The following is a 13094-nucleotide window of genomic DNA, read 5'->3' on the forward strand; positions in this document are numbered from 1 at the left end:
TGTGGCGGCGCTATTGACGCATGCTCAGAGTCCATATGCGATATATATCTATGGTTCCTGGAGATCTACCTTCCTGCAGTGTTCAGTAGAAACCCATGTCAAACACACCTGCCTGTAATTATCAAGTGCTGTTCAGGTCCTAATTAATTGGTTCAGGTGTGTTTGGTCAGGGTCGGAGCTGAACTCTGCAGGAAGGTAGATCTAGAGGAACAGCCCTGCTCTAAACTGATACAGTATTATAAAAAATCTGTATGTTGTTATATTAGCGTTAGGAAAGATTTAGACTGTAATATGTCAAATAGTATAGGACATTATCAGTCAAGCTGCAGGACACTTGATGTCACTAAGCTGTTTTCAGACCTGACTGATAACAATTAGCCTCCGGTGTACTAGCATCCATAGAACAAAGATTTGGCTTTTGTTTGGATTTTAATGCTGAAAGTGTCCCTTTCTCTTATGTGTCACGATGCAGGATGGAATGAGTCAATCAATGTAGAAATGATACCACTTAGACATAAAATATATATTTTAAAGGAAAATCTTTATCTCTTTTTTAACTTACAATCTGAATGACGTTCTGTTGTGGTCTATAGTGTGCAGTATTTTCAAGGATCCCTGGAGACTGCTTGAGTTTTAAAAAGAACTCCTCTGACTAATTGACTTTCAGTAACGTACTATTTTAGGTTACACAAATCAATGAATAATCAGAGCGGATTGACCCTGACAGTATTTTAAGAGTGAAATTCATTTCATCACATGCGGTTTCCAATCTTTTCATGTGTATAAACAAATCTGAGGCTTTTTCAACTGATATTACGCAAGAAAAATATTTTGTTTTTGTTTTAATTTAAACAAAAGAAAAGTTGAGTATCACGAAAGACCGAGTATTTTGCTTTAAACTTTGATGGCGGATTCATCCAAATTAAACTTTTGAATGTGCAAGATATTTCATTAACTGACAGGTTGGAAAAAAGTGCAGTAAAAGGCAAATCTGTATGCACTGCAAACCTTTTTAGAATTATGATAATGCATTAAAATAACATAAGAAATACTGCTTTCAACGTCAAGCTGAAAATAACTGAAATCTAATGACACTGGAAGCCTCGACAGGTCAGCTATCATTTTAAAGAGCAGATAAATATAATTTCCAACATTTTTTTTTTCCATTTTCAATAAATTGGCCACACTTTTAAAAATAAAATTTCCAAAAGAGGCTTTTCATGGTAATACCATAAAGTACTTTAAGTGAAGAGTTCCTCAAACTTTTTTCTTGGCATAAAGAGCCTTTTAATGATCCATAGAACATTTCAGTCCATTTAGAAGAGAGATGCCCAAAGTAGGACCCGCGGGCCAAAGTTGTCCCATTGTAACCTTTGATTTGGCCCACCATCCCATCTGAAAGGAGAATGAGAATGATGGAGAATGTTGGGGCAAATGCATTTAACACAGAGATCTTCATTTCTAATTGAACGTAACCTTTTTTGCTGGTTTTATTGCTTTTTATTTATTTTATTTAAAGAAATTAAATTCATTCATTCAGTTTCCTTCGGCTTAGTCCCTTTATTCATCAGGGGTCGCCACAACGGAATGAACCGCCAACTTATCCAGCACATGTTTTACACTGCAGATGCTCTTCCAGCATTAACCCAGTACTAGGAAACACCCATACACTCTCATTCACACATACACTACGGCCAATTTAGCTTATTCAATTCACCTATAGTGCATGTGTTTGGACTGTGGGGGAAACCGGAGCACCCAGATTAAATCGATGCCAACACGGGGAGAACATGCAAACTGAAATTAAGTGTTTCAATTAAATGGTGTAAATGACTCAGATTTTTTTTTGAATGTAGATACTGTCACTCGATGGATAGAGGATTATGCAGTAGACATCGGCCAGCAAATCAAGACAAAAACTAGTGTAATTCAGTTATAAATGAGATTGTTTTGTTTTACTATAATAAGTTCATTATAAGGGCGACACGGTGGCATAGTGCTGTTGCTTCACAGCAAGAAGGTTGCTGGTTCGAGCCTCGGCTGGGTCAGTTCACATTTCTGTGTGGAGTTTGCATGTTCTCCCCGTGTTTGCGTGAGTTTGCTCTGGGTGCTCCGGTTTCCCCCACAAGTGCAAAGACATGCAGTACAGGTGAATTGGGTGGGCTAAAATTGTCTGTAGTGTATATGTGTGAATGAGAGTGTATGGGTGTTTCCCAGTGATGGGTTGCAGCTGGAAGGGCATCCGCTGCGTAAAAACTTTTTCCTGCTGGATAAGTTGGTGGTTCATTCCGCTGTGGCAACCCTAGATTAATAAGGGGACTAAGCCGAAAAGAAAATGAATGAATGAATGAAGTTCATTATAAAATGATACTGTAAAATACTGTAAATACTATAAAAAATACTGTATTAGTTAATATAAAGCAATGTTTTAAAGTAATTTTTAAATTTTTTAAAATAAATAAGGAAATTTCCTGTTGCAACTATATTTACCTTCAGCCCACTAGCCTTAATCAAGTGGGGTTTTGGCTCTTCATAAGAAAATATTTGAGCATCGGTCAAGTCTGGATCAGATACGCAGCCGGCTGGAAGTGGAATATACATATCAAAATAGCAGCATTTTTTTATGACACTGTATAACAATAATTCATATTTTTACAGTACTGTGACGGTTGGGTTTAGGGTTGGCGTAGACGTTAAAAAATACAATTTATTGGGTAATTTAATAAATAACATGAATAATACACGCTACGACTACTGTTTTTACTTTACTGTGATGGTTGGGTTTATTGTTGGGGTGGGGGTAGACCTTTATAAAATACAATAAATGGGAAGTTTAATAAATAATTCTCATTAACTTCCGGCTGCAACTGTATCCGATCTAGTAACATCCTTGAGCACCCCTGATTTAGAACCTTCTGTGGAATGAAATGATTTCATGGATGATGAGGTTTCTTCATGGAACCACTGATGCTAACAAATAACCTTTATTTAAAGAATGCACCCCTAAACAATAATTTCATTCATAGCTATATTTGTGAGAAGGAAGTTCAGTATTAACAGATTAGATTTGAGCTACAAGCATGACATTAATAATATATAGGCCAGTATTATAAATAACCTCTTAAAGTAAAAGTTGATAGTATGTACAAATCTACAGGATTTACAGGACAAAAAGTAAATGAGTTGAGGTAAAATTTTACACTGCTGCATTATGTTTGTACCAGATGTTGAACAGCAGAACGGCTATCATCTACTGAAAATCAGCAGATTTATAACATAATTTTTATATTAAAAACACTTGTCCAAATAGGTTTTTGACATGACTCTTACAACCGATCATAAAAGTGACTAACATCATTATTTTAAAGGTTTTTTATTATTATTTTCCCTTGTTTTCAGATTAAATCTTTCATACTGAATCACCTTTTGAATCGAAAAGTGAAAAGCAACTTGAGTCTGTCGTCATTTGTTCATGTTTTATCCTTGATCTAGTTATCGAATGCATTGCGTTCATACATTTTTAATTTCCCAATACTTTTTTCTAGCACTGTTGTATGTCTGATTTATGTTCTTGGCTATAAATTTTGTTCAGTTCCAGGCAGTGTGGAGTTTGTGTAAGTGTGTATGTGTGTGTGTGTGTTTGAGTTTGGCGGGATGTTTGCTTCACAGCGACTGTGCAGAACCTCTCCCAGGGTCAGTGAGTGCATGCTGTTACCCAGAATCCCTCACCACAGTCCTTCAGCGAAACGAAAAACATGCTGCTCCTTTAAGAGCATGAAACAGGAGCCGGCTGTGTGCCCCTACCAGAGACACACAGTCAGCCAAGAGAGAGGGAGAGAGAGAGAGGGATGGGAAGGGGGGAGGATAGACAGATACGGTGAAGGTAATGCTGCAAAAATGAGAGGAAAAAGTAAGATAGATGAGCGATCAGAAATGAGGAGGGATGACAGAGAATGAGCCAGAATCAGAGAGGAACCAGCAGGGGTTGAAACGCAGAGGCAAATGATGGAAAAAATAGAGGGAATTCTCCTTCAGAAAGCTGCGCGGTCGCAATTATTTGTATTGTAATTTTGGTTTGTCGTGCTGAAAGGATAGTGTCGCTATTGTTGCTAGGAGAAAAAAAGGTGCAGTCCTCTCTTATTGGCTACAAGCAGTAGCTCCATTATCCAATGGGAGAGCTGGAGTATTGGTAAGAGAGAGAGAGAGTAGAGAGAGAGCAGGCCACACTGGAGGAGCTGATTAATATGTTAGCCATGTTTTACGGGTTAAAATAAGTCTGGGAGTAAAATGTGTTGATAAAACAATGGGGAGGATGGAGTCCGTGTTGCTGTTTATGTCTAGTAAAGCGCGCAGTGGTTTCCTGGGATTGCATTGCCATTTTTAGGTGTGTACGAATGGAACAGTCAGTTTCTGGATTTAGAATACAATTAGAAACGTTGTTTAGTTGCAGAACTTTAGTTAAAGTTAAAGGACGATAAATGACTAATCTGAAGGGTAGTTGTGTTCACTGCAAAATAATCTTGTTTTTCGTTTTGTATGTTGCTTACACCATTGGCAGATCATTTTGCTTGTTTTAAGGAAAAACTTTCCTAAAATAAGACAATACTTTTTGCTTGTCTAGAAAATGCTTCCTAGTTTTAAGATATTCTGACATTTAAGTAAGAAAGGCATGTTAGCAGTGCATTTGAATCTCTTGTCTACTTTAATTGTTATACATTTTTGAAGAGTTTTGTAGAAAATTATTTGCATTTCCACTAATAGCAAGGTACTGGTACTGCAGGTTGGTGTGGCGTTGGATGTCATGTTATTATTATTAGATGCACATTCAGTTGACCTAATATTACAGATAAACGTAAACAGTTGTGATTTCAGTTTGCATTAAACATCGATGTGGAAAATGCTTGTCCGCTCCAGGGAAAGTCATTTTATGTTTATTATAAGTGCTGTGTAAGAATAGACATGGAATAACATTTTGGTGAATTAGTCACTAAATTTAATGAATTCATATGATGCTATTTCTACGTTTTCGTCTGACCTTTCACACATTTGTAACTTTCATATTGATTCTGACTGTACTTGGCATATGAAAATATAAACGAATAATTGATCATACAAACATTTCATCCATTTTAAATGATTACAAACTTAAAATGGTTTAAAGGATAGCGGCAAAATGTTTAAAATGTGTGGCAAAGATTAAAAATGCAGCTGCGCAGTGATGTTTCATTTTTGAATGGGTCACCATTTGATACTTATACTGAATATGCCTGAAAATATGTTTTGGTACATGATCTGTTACTGGAAATGACAAATTAGAGGCTGTCTACTGTAATTTACATTTACTAAACTAATTTAAGCACGAAATCACCCACTAATGTACCAAAATACAAAACGTTTTACAATGAGATTGGGTTAGAATTAGTGTTTTTTTTCATGACATATATTTTCATACCAGTATACATAGAGGTTAGGGCGTCATGGTGGCGCAGTGGGTAGCGCTGTCACCTTATAGCAAGGTCGCTGGTTAGAGCTGAGTCAGTTGGCATTTCTATGTGGAGTTTGAATGTTCTCTCCATGTTTGTGTGGTTTCCTCTGGGTGCTCCAGTTTCCCCCACAATCCAAAGACAGCTGAATTTGGTAAGCTAAATTGTCCATGGTGTATGTGTGTATGTCCTGGTCAGGTTAGGGGTTGTGCATAGGGCTAACGACCCACCTCGTTAAAATTAGATATTACAAAACACCAACATGGTGTGGCTAAATATCAACTTTGATATAAAAAACGTCCCTGGGAGTAAGTAAGTATACATAGAGGTTCAGACACAATAAAGAAATATACGCAACATCGGAATGTCTTTGAAAATTAGTTTTCAAATCCTTCAAGTTTGTCCCTCAACAGATTCTGCTTATTCTACTACTGTGATTTGAACCCTAACCCTATCAATCTACTAGTACTCTACTTACAGACTTAATCATTTGTACAATAGTTGACATGTTGGAATTTATAGACAACAGCATTTTTTTACTCATTATATTAATAGTTTTATGCCAGAAAAATCTTATTATTAGCGTTATTATTCATTCATTCATTTTTCTTTGGCTTAGTCTCTATTTCAGAGATCACCACAGTGGAATGAACTGCCAACTATTCCAGCATATGCCCTTTTAGTCGCAAACCAGCACTGGGAAACACCCATACTGTACACACTCACGCACTACAGATAATTCACTTAGCGAGTCTTTGGACTGTGGGGGACACCTGTGCACCTAGAGGAAACCCACGCGAACACGGGGAGAATGTGTAAACTCCACACAGAAATTCCAACGGGCCCAGCCAGGACTCAAACCAGCGACCTTCTTGCTGTGAGGCAACAGCGCTTACCACTGAGCCACTATACCGCCCCAGGCATTAGTAGAGAAAGAATAATCATTAAATGACATATAGAACTATAAAAGGGAAAGTTCAGCCAAAATAAAACTTTATAGCTGTTAATAATGAAGCTGTTGAACACAAAAGAAGATATTTTGAAGAGTGTTGTAAACCGATAACCATCGTCAATAATATTAGTCAAAGCAAATACCATGTAAGTCAATAGTAAGTGGTTTCCAAATCTCCATACTTTGATATTCTTGAAACCCCTAGATCTTACCCATTTGTCAGAAAGACATAGCTAATCACTTCAAATGGGCTATATGCACTGCAGTGTTTTTAACCAATGATAAACTTCCGGTGAAAGCTTAATGTGACTACTTTCAATTTCATAAGGTTCCTTTTACAGCATCAATGATGTAATGTAATTAAAATGGAATCAGCTAAATAGACTTAGGCATTCATTTAGTTGTTCAAGCGTAAAATGAGACGAAAGACCTTGTAACCACCGTCAGGATCAGCAGGCAAGCGCAGAAACTCAATTGAAAATACTGGGGTAAAATAAACTGTCATATTTTAAAGACATGATGGGGGAAATGGAATTTAATGCACTGCTTCTTGTCCAGTTTGAGACCTACTTTATATCGTATATCTATCAGGCAGTGACGATTTTTTTTATGAAATCAGACATTAAACTTGGTGATTTTATAATGGAAAGAGTTCACCGGAATGATGATGGAACATTAATTCACTGATACACTGTAAAACCCAACAGTCAGCATTATCAAATGAAATGAGTGTAGTTAACTCAATTTATTGAAAGCAAATTCTACTCATTTAAAAAGAGTTTTGAACTTTGAAGTTGAGTTAATCAAGTGATTAGGTGTTGAATGAGTTGATTTGATTGATTGATTGATTGATTGATTAAGTGTTGATTAATAATGTACACCTGCTGCTAACTAATTATCTCACTACTTCAACTTAAATGGAGTAAGTTCACAGTACTCATATAGATTAGTTTTTGAACTCAAATGGTTTGTAGCAATCGGTTTGAGTTTCCTTAACTTATTGGGTTTTACAGCACTCAGTTAGTTTGAGTTCACCTTATTCATTGGGTTTTACTGTGCTCAAATTGCTTAGTGTACTCAAATAGATTAAGTTCACAGTACTCATTAGGATTAGTTTTTGAACTTAAATGGTTTGCTGTTATCGGTTTCCTCAAATGGTTTGAGTTACCTTAACTTATTTGGAATTACAGTGTATGAAATAATGGGTCACAATTTAACTTCACAAAACACATCTAAAACATAAACGCAGACTCACATTTTCTGTACTTTCTATGCATATAAAATCCCTTTTGTAAATTTGAGGAAAACACCAAAATGGTACGTCTTTGACCCAAGCTGACCAATTCGGATTCCTGCTTTTAAATGTATTTTTTTTTCAGTTTTGATTTGAAACTGAAGACATCAAAGACATGTGTTTTCAGCAAAGAGGAATGAACACTCATACACTCTCCTCAGAGGTTATTAAGCCACAAACACTCTCATTTCCTGTCTTCGGCACACAATATAAGACACCAGACACTGGACAGAGACATTTTTTCTCTAATCTTCAGTCTCCAGCACCAGGGGTCTTCAGCCTTTTTTCAGGCCAAGGACCCCTGGGTGGATATGAAAGAAACAGAGACCCCCTGTTCCACATTTCATTATGCTAGCCTATAAACATAATCTATAGTCATTCTTTATAATAACATCAAATCATCATATTAGAATGATTTGTGAAGGATCATGTGACAATGTGAATTGTGAAGACAAGAGTAAAGATGCTGAAAATTCAACTTCTTAGATTAATTTATCTTTAAAAGGGAAACACAGAAAGAGAGAGGTTTTATTTATTTAGTTTTATTTGATATTTTAATCAAAGAAATGTAGCCATAGTAGCAAAAATATTAGCGTGCATGTTATAATTTTACATTCATTTCATTTTGAGATAATGACGCATTTAACAAAATGTTTGTTTTTTTGTTCAAGCTTTTTTGGTTAATGGTATTTTATATTATAATATTTATATAAAATAATATATTCATTTCAACTAAAAATATAAATAATAAACACACACAAACACACATGAAACCTGTTGGTTATTTAGGAACTCAAAGTGATAGTTCACCCAAAAATGAAATTTATGTAAAAAATATTTACTCACCGTTCACTTGTTTAAAACCCATTTGACTTAGTTTCTTTTGTTAAACACAAAAGAAGATATTTTGAAGAATGCAAAAAAATTTGTAACCGTTGACTTTCATAGTATTTGTTTTCTCTACTAAGAAAGTCAACGGTTCTGGGCTTTCAGCTTAACAGAAAAAATAAATCAAGTTGGATCAAGCACACAAAGGTGAGTAAATAGCTCGTAAATTTTGTCATTATGAGGAGAAAGCATATTCATGAATAGAATTAAGGTTCTTTTATTGGTTCATATTCATACATTCTACATAAACACAATTATTATTATATTGTACGTCTTTAAACCCACAATAAGGTATTGTTTTTGCATTAAATACTCATTTTTTTATTTTATTTTTTTGCTTAAACGATGTTTCATATTTTTCAAGTCTGTGTAATATAATTAGGGGTGGATTTAGTTATTTGGGGGCCCTGAGGAATTCTAATTCCATGGGGCTCGAAAGTTTTAAAATGCACCTTTTGTACTTTCATTTATTTTTAATTTATTTTAAATAGATTTATTTTGCTGTTTTTTTTCTTATATCACTTAATGTCCTTTTCTACATTTTGTCTTAATGCAAATAAATAATAACAACATTTAAAGCATCTTGTTAAACTTTTTCAATGATTTGTTTTCTTAAAATGGATTCACAACTAGGAATAATATAATAAACTATTTCGTTTTTAAAACTAAATCTTTACCTAATTTGACTGCTGAGGGTGGGGGACACATTTGCGATTTAATAAACATTAAACTTATTTTTAGAGCCTCATCACAAAAAATATGATAGAAAATGATGTTATTTATAATTTATAGGTATTATTTATACTTCTAGGTATTTAGTTGGGGGCCCTCAGATTCCCTGACCATAAGCAGCCGCTTACCTTGCTTATTAAATCCGCCCCTGAATATAATAAAATAAAAATTAAATTATTATAGTGAATTTGATTCAACTTTAAGACAAAAACTAAAAATTTAAGACAAAGGCATTTTTATAGGGCACTACACCTCTGATTTTAATCCGATGGAGATCATTTTGAATTTCACGATGGTTTTACGCGCACTTTCATAACACACATTCACATTTGTTACATTTCAGCAACAGATAACAAAGCTATTAAGACTAGTGCTTGTTCCCACACTAACCCCTCTATGAAAATCAAAACAGTGCTGTCTGATCAGAGTAGTTTGCATTAGGAAAGTTTAACAGGAATCGCTTCTTCACTTTCTTACTCAGTCTGTTGTTCGCCTCTCCACAGATATTTGTTTCCGCTCGATGTGTCGGTAGTCGTTTGAAGTGATCGAGGTTCAGCAGCAGGAAGCTTTGAGTGCAGGTGTCTGAGTGGGATTTACACACACACGCACACGCACACACAGCTGTCTTTGTTGTGGCCACCACCTGGTTAGTGTATTGGTTTACATCTCGCCACTGCTTTCGATCATTTTCATTCATTCATTCATTCATTCATTCATTCATTCATTCATTCATTCATTCCTTCATTCATTCATTCTTACTACATTTCACCGTTCATGATGGTGTAAGCTGTGGATGTGTGTAAAGCTTAATGGAGAGGGATGGGGAGACACTGGGACAAACAAGCCATGCTGTGTCTCTTTCGCACACACATAAGCACATGCAGATATGGGGACAATGACAGCAGTGTGTCAGGAAAGAAGACCCGGCAGGTGGAGGTACGGCAGGAGAGCAGTGTCTGTGTGTATGTGTCTGTCTGTCTGTGTGTGTGTGTGTGTGTGTGTGTGTCTGTCTGTCTGTCTGCATCTGCTGTTTGATGTGCAGGGATTAGAGGAAATCGGAGAGCTCCTAATTTAGCAGAGCCACAAAGATATTCATATGCTGGAGCACATATACACTCATACTGTACGCACACTCATTTGGTGTCTTTGTATGCACCGAGTGGATGCAGGGTTGTTTAAAGTGTTGAAAATGCAATGTTTGCTGTATAGAAGAGAGCATGTGGATGTTTTAACATCAGGTCTGTGACCGAGCTCAGACCTGCGTGCTATGAATGTCTGCTGCCACCTAGTGGAGGACAAAAGTATTGCTGTCTGACACCTTGCAGGATGCTTATTATCAGGGGGTTCAAACTGGGGGTTTCAAAACACATGGGGGGCAAATTTTAATAAATAACTAAATACTAAATTAAGATAAAGCAAGTGTTAGACTGGGACACAATATTAGGCTGGGAAATTACACACCTACCCAGGTCATCCACTGGTAGATCTATCCCGTCAGTACCGCCGCTCCCTATTCGCAGAGTTCGCAGGCCGTGTAGGGCCCATAGACTGGTAGGGCCTCAACTCCGGATGGGGGCACCATCTCGGCTGCTAAAAAATATATATTTATTGAATAATATTAACATAAACTGAGTGTAAATAAAATCTATATTAATACTATGTTGTTAAATACATGTTAAAAAATCATTTTATGACGGACGTAAAAACAAACATGTGACGTATGCCCGGTCCACTATCTTTAGCGGCTGCTAGCAGCAGTCTGGAGCCGAGCATAGGAAAAAAGTACAAGATGAATCGCTTGCATCACTTTCAGATAACTTTTGTCCATGAATCTGGAAAACATATCTTTGGTTGTAAATTAGTGAGGCTAACATTTACCTTCCCCACAACTGCACCAAATCTGCCTTTTTTGTTGTTGTTTACGTTCAGTTTCTTGCTTTGCTGCTATGCATTGTGCTTTAAACTATGACAGGACATGTTTTATGACTATTCGCGTTTGCCCCTCTTCCTTATGTTGCTGATAATTACACAAACTCAATTATTTTTATTAACTTGTGCAACACTATAATTCTGATTGCTCACCAGCTACATACACATGCACTGCACAATTATTTCACTGTATGTGTTATTTATTATTATATAGTTATGCATAATATATATTATATAATTCTTTGCAGTTATTATGTTTATTGTTTTGTCTATTTCTATACGTTTCTTATTACTGCTGTTGTTATTGCTTGTATCACTGCAATGACAATAAAGTCTTAGTCTTTACATCAGTAGATTGGTGTGTTTTTATTAAGCCGGTTTTTCATTTTTGTGCATTACAATATGAAATAGCAAAACTGACTCATTCTGTGAAGATTCTGAAAGATCAATAATATAAAATGAGTCACATTTCTGCAAGCCACAGGCCATAAATTATTTATATTGCATGAATTCATTAATGAGTATTTTTTTCTGAATGTTAACAAAGTTTTTGTTTAAAAGTACAATCATTAATTCTAAAAACCACAAATGTCTTTGATTTATACTGAAAGCAAGGGCCAGCTTTTGTCACCATAGATTATAGTGCAAGTTAAATCCACATGTTGGTTGTAGTTTAGACACATTAGGAAGAGTGCTGGAATAACCCATTGTTTTGATGGTATCACATAAGTTTTGCTTTAAATGACTCATGTCTTCTGCATTCTACATGGAGGTTTAATGCTGAAATTTGTCACAAAGATGAGACGGCATGATCCTGCACTGCTCCAGAGAGACCAGCAGCTGCACAGGTACAGACACAGGATGCAGCAATGAGGACCGTCCATCTCTACAGGTACAGAGAGGGCTTTTGTAAATGTTTGAAATTAGGAACGTTTCTGCAGAAGACATTTCAGTGTTTATTTTGATGTAAGATATTATTTTGTAATGTAAATATTTGAATGTTTAAGTATAATTTTGAGTGTTTATATGCATATTTATGTATATAAGTAAATACATGTTTAAATGCACATGTTTGTGTGATTTTGTTCCTCTGTGGGGGCACCACAGTAAAATTTCGCATAGGGCACCCTTTTGGCCAGCAGCGGCCCTGCTGGAAGTATACCAGTATACAGTATACCAACCATTTCCTACTGTAATACACTCTTGAAGTGTTTCTCCACCCTCGTGTTGTTATTTGGTTAAATTGAATGCTGGATTTGAAATTGAAAATGGCCACATGTTTACAGTGTTATGGCCAATCTAAAAAATCATAAATAAATGATAATTGATAAAAAAAAAAAGCATTCTGGCTGGCAAACAAAAGTTCCCAGACCACCGGGACTCTTCCCGGTGCTCTTCCAGCCCGCCTTCAGACACAAGTTAGTTTAAAAAAGCGAAAGTAATTACCATTAAAACGTAGTTAATTAAACAATTGATTAAAATGTAATTAATCTACCAATTATAAAAATAACACCGAAATAAAATGAAACTATATATATATATATATATATATATATATATATATATATATATATATATATATATATATATATATATATATATATATGTGTATATATATATATATATATATATATATATATATATATATATACAAATATGAAAATAAATTTATACCTAAATATTCCTTAAAACAAAGGGATGATAAAGGAATGATAAATGTTTAACACAAATAAATAAGCACATAAATGTGTCATAATAATATACTACTAATACAATATTTTCCAGATCAATTTATTATATACATTTTCCAGAATAA

This window comes from Danio aesculapii, chromosome 5 (genome assembly GCF_903798145.1).
Source record: "Danio aesculapii chromosome 5, fDanAes4.1, whole genome shotgun sequence".
Classification (NCBI taxonomy): Eukaryota; Metazoa; Chordata; class Actinopteri; order Cypriniformes; family Danionidae; genus Danio; species Danio aesculapii.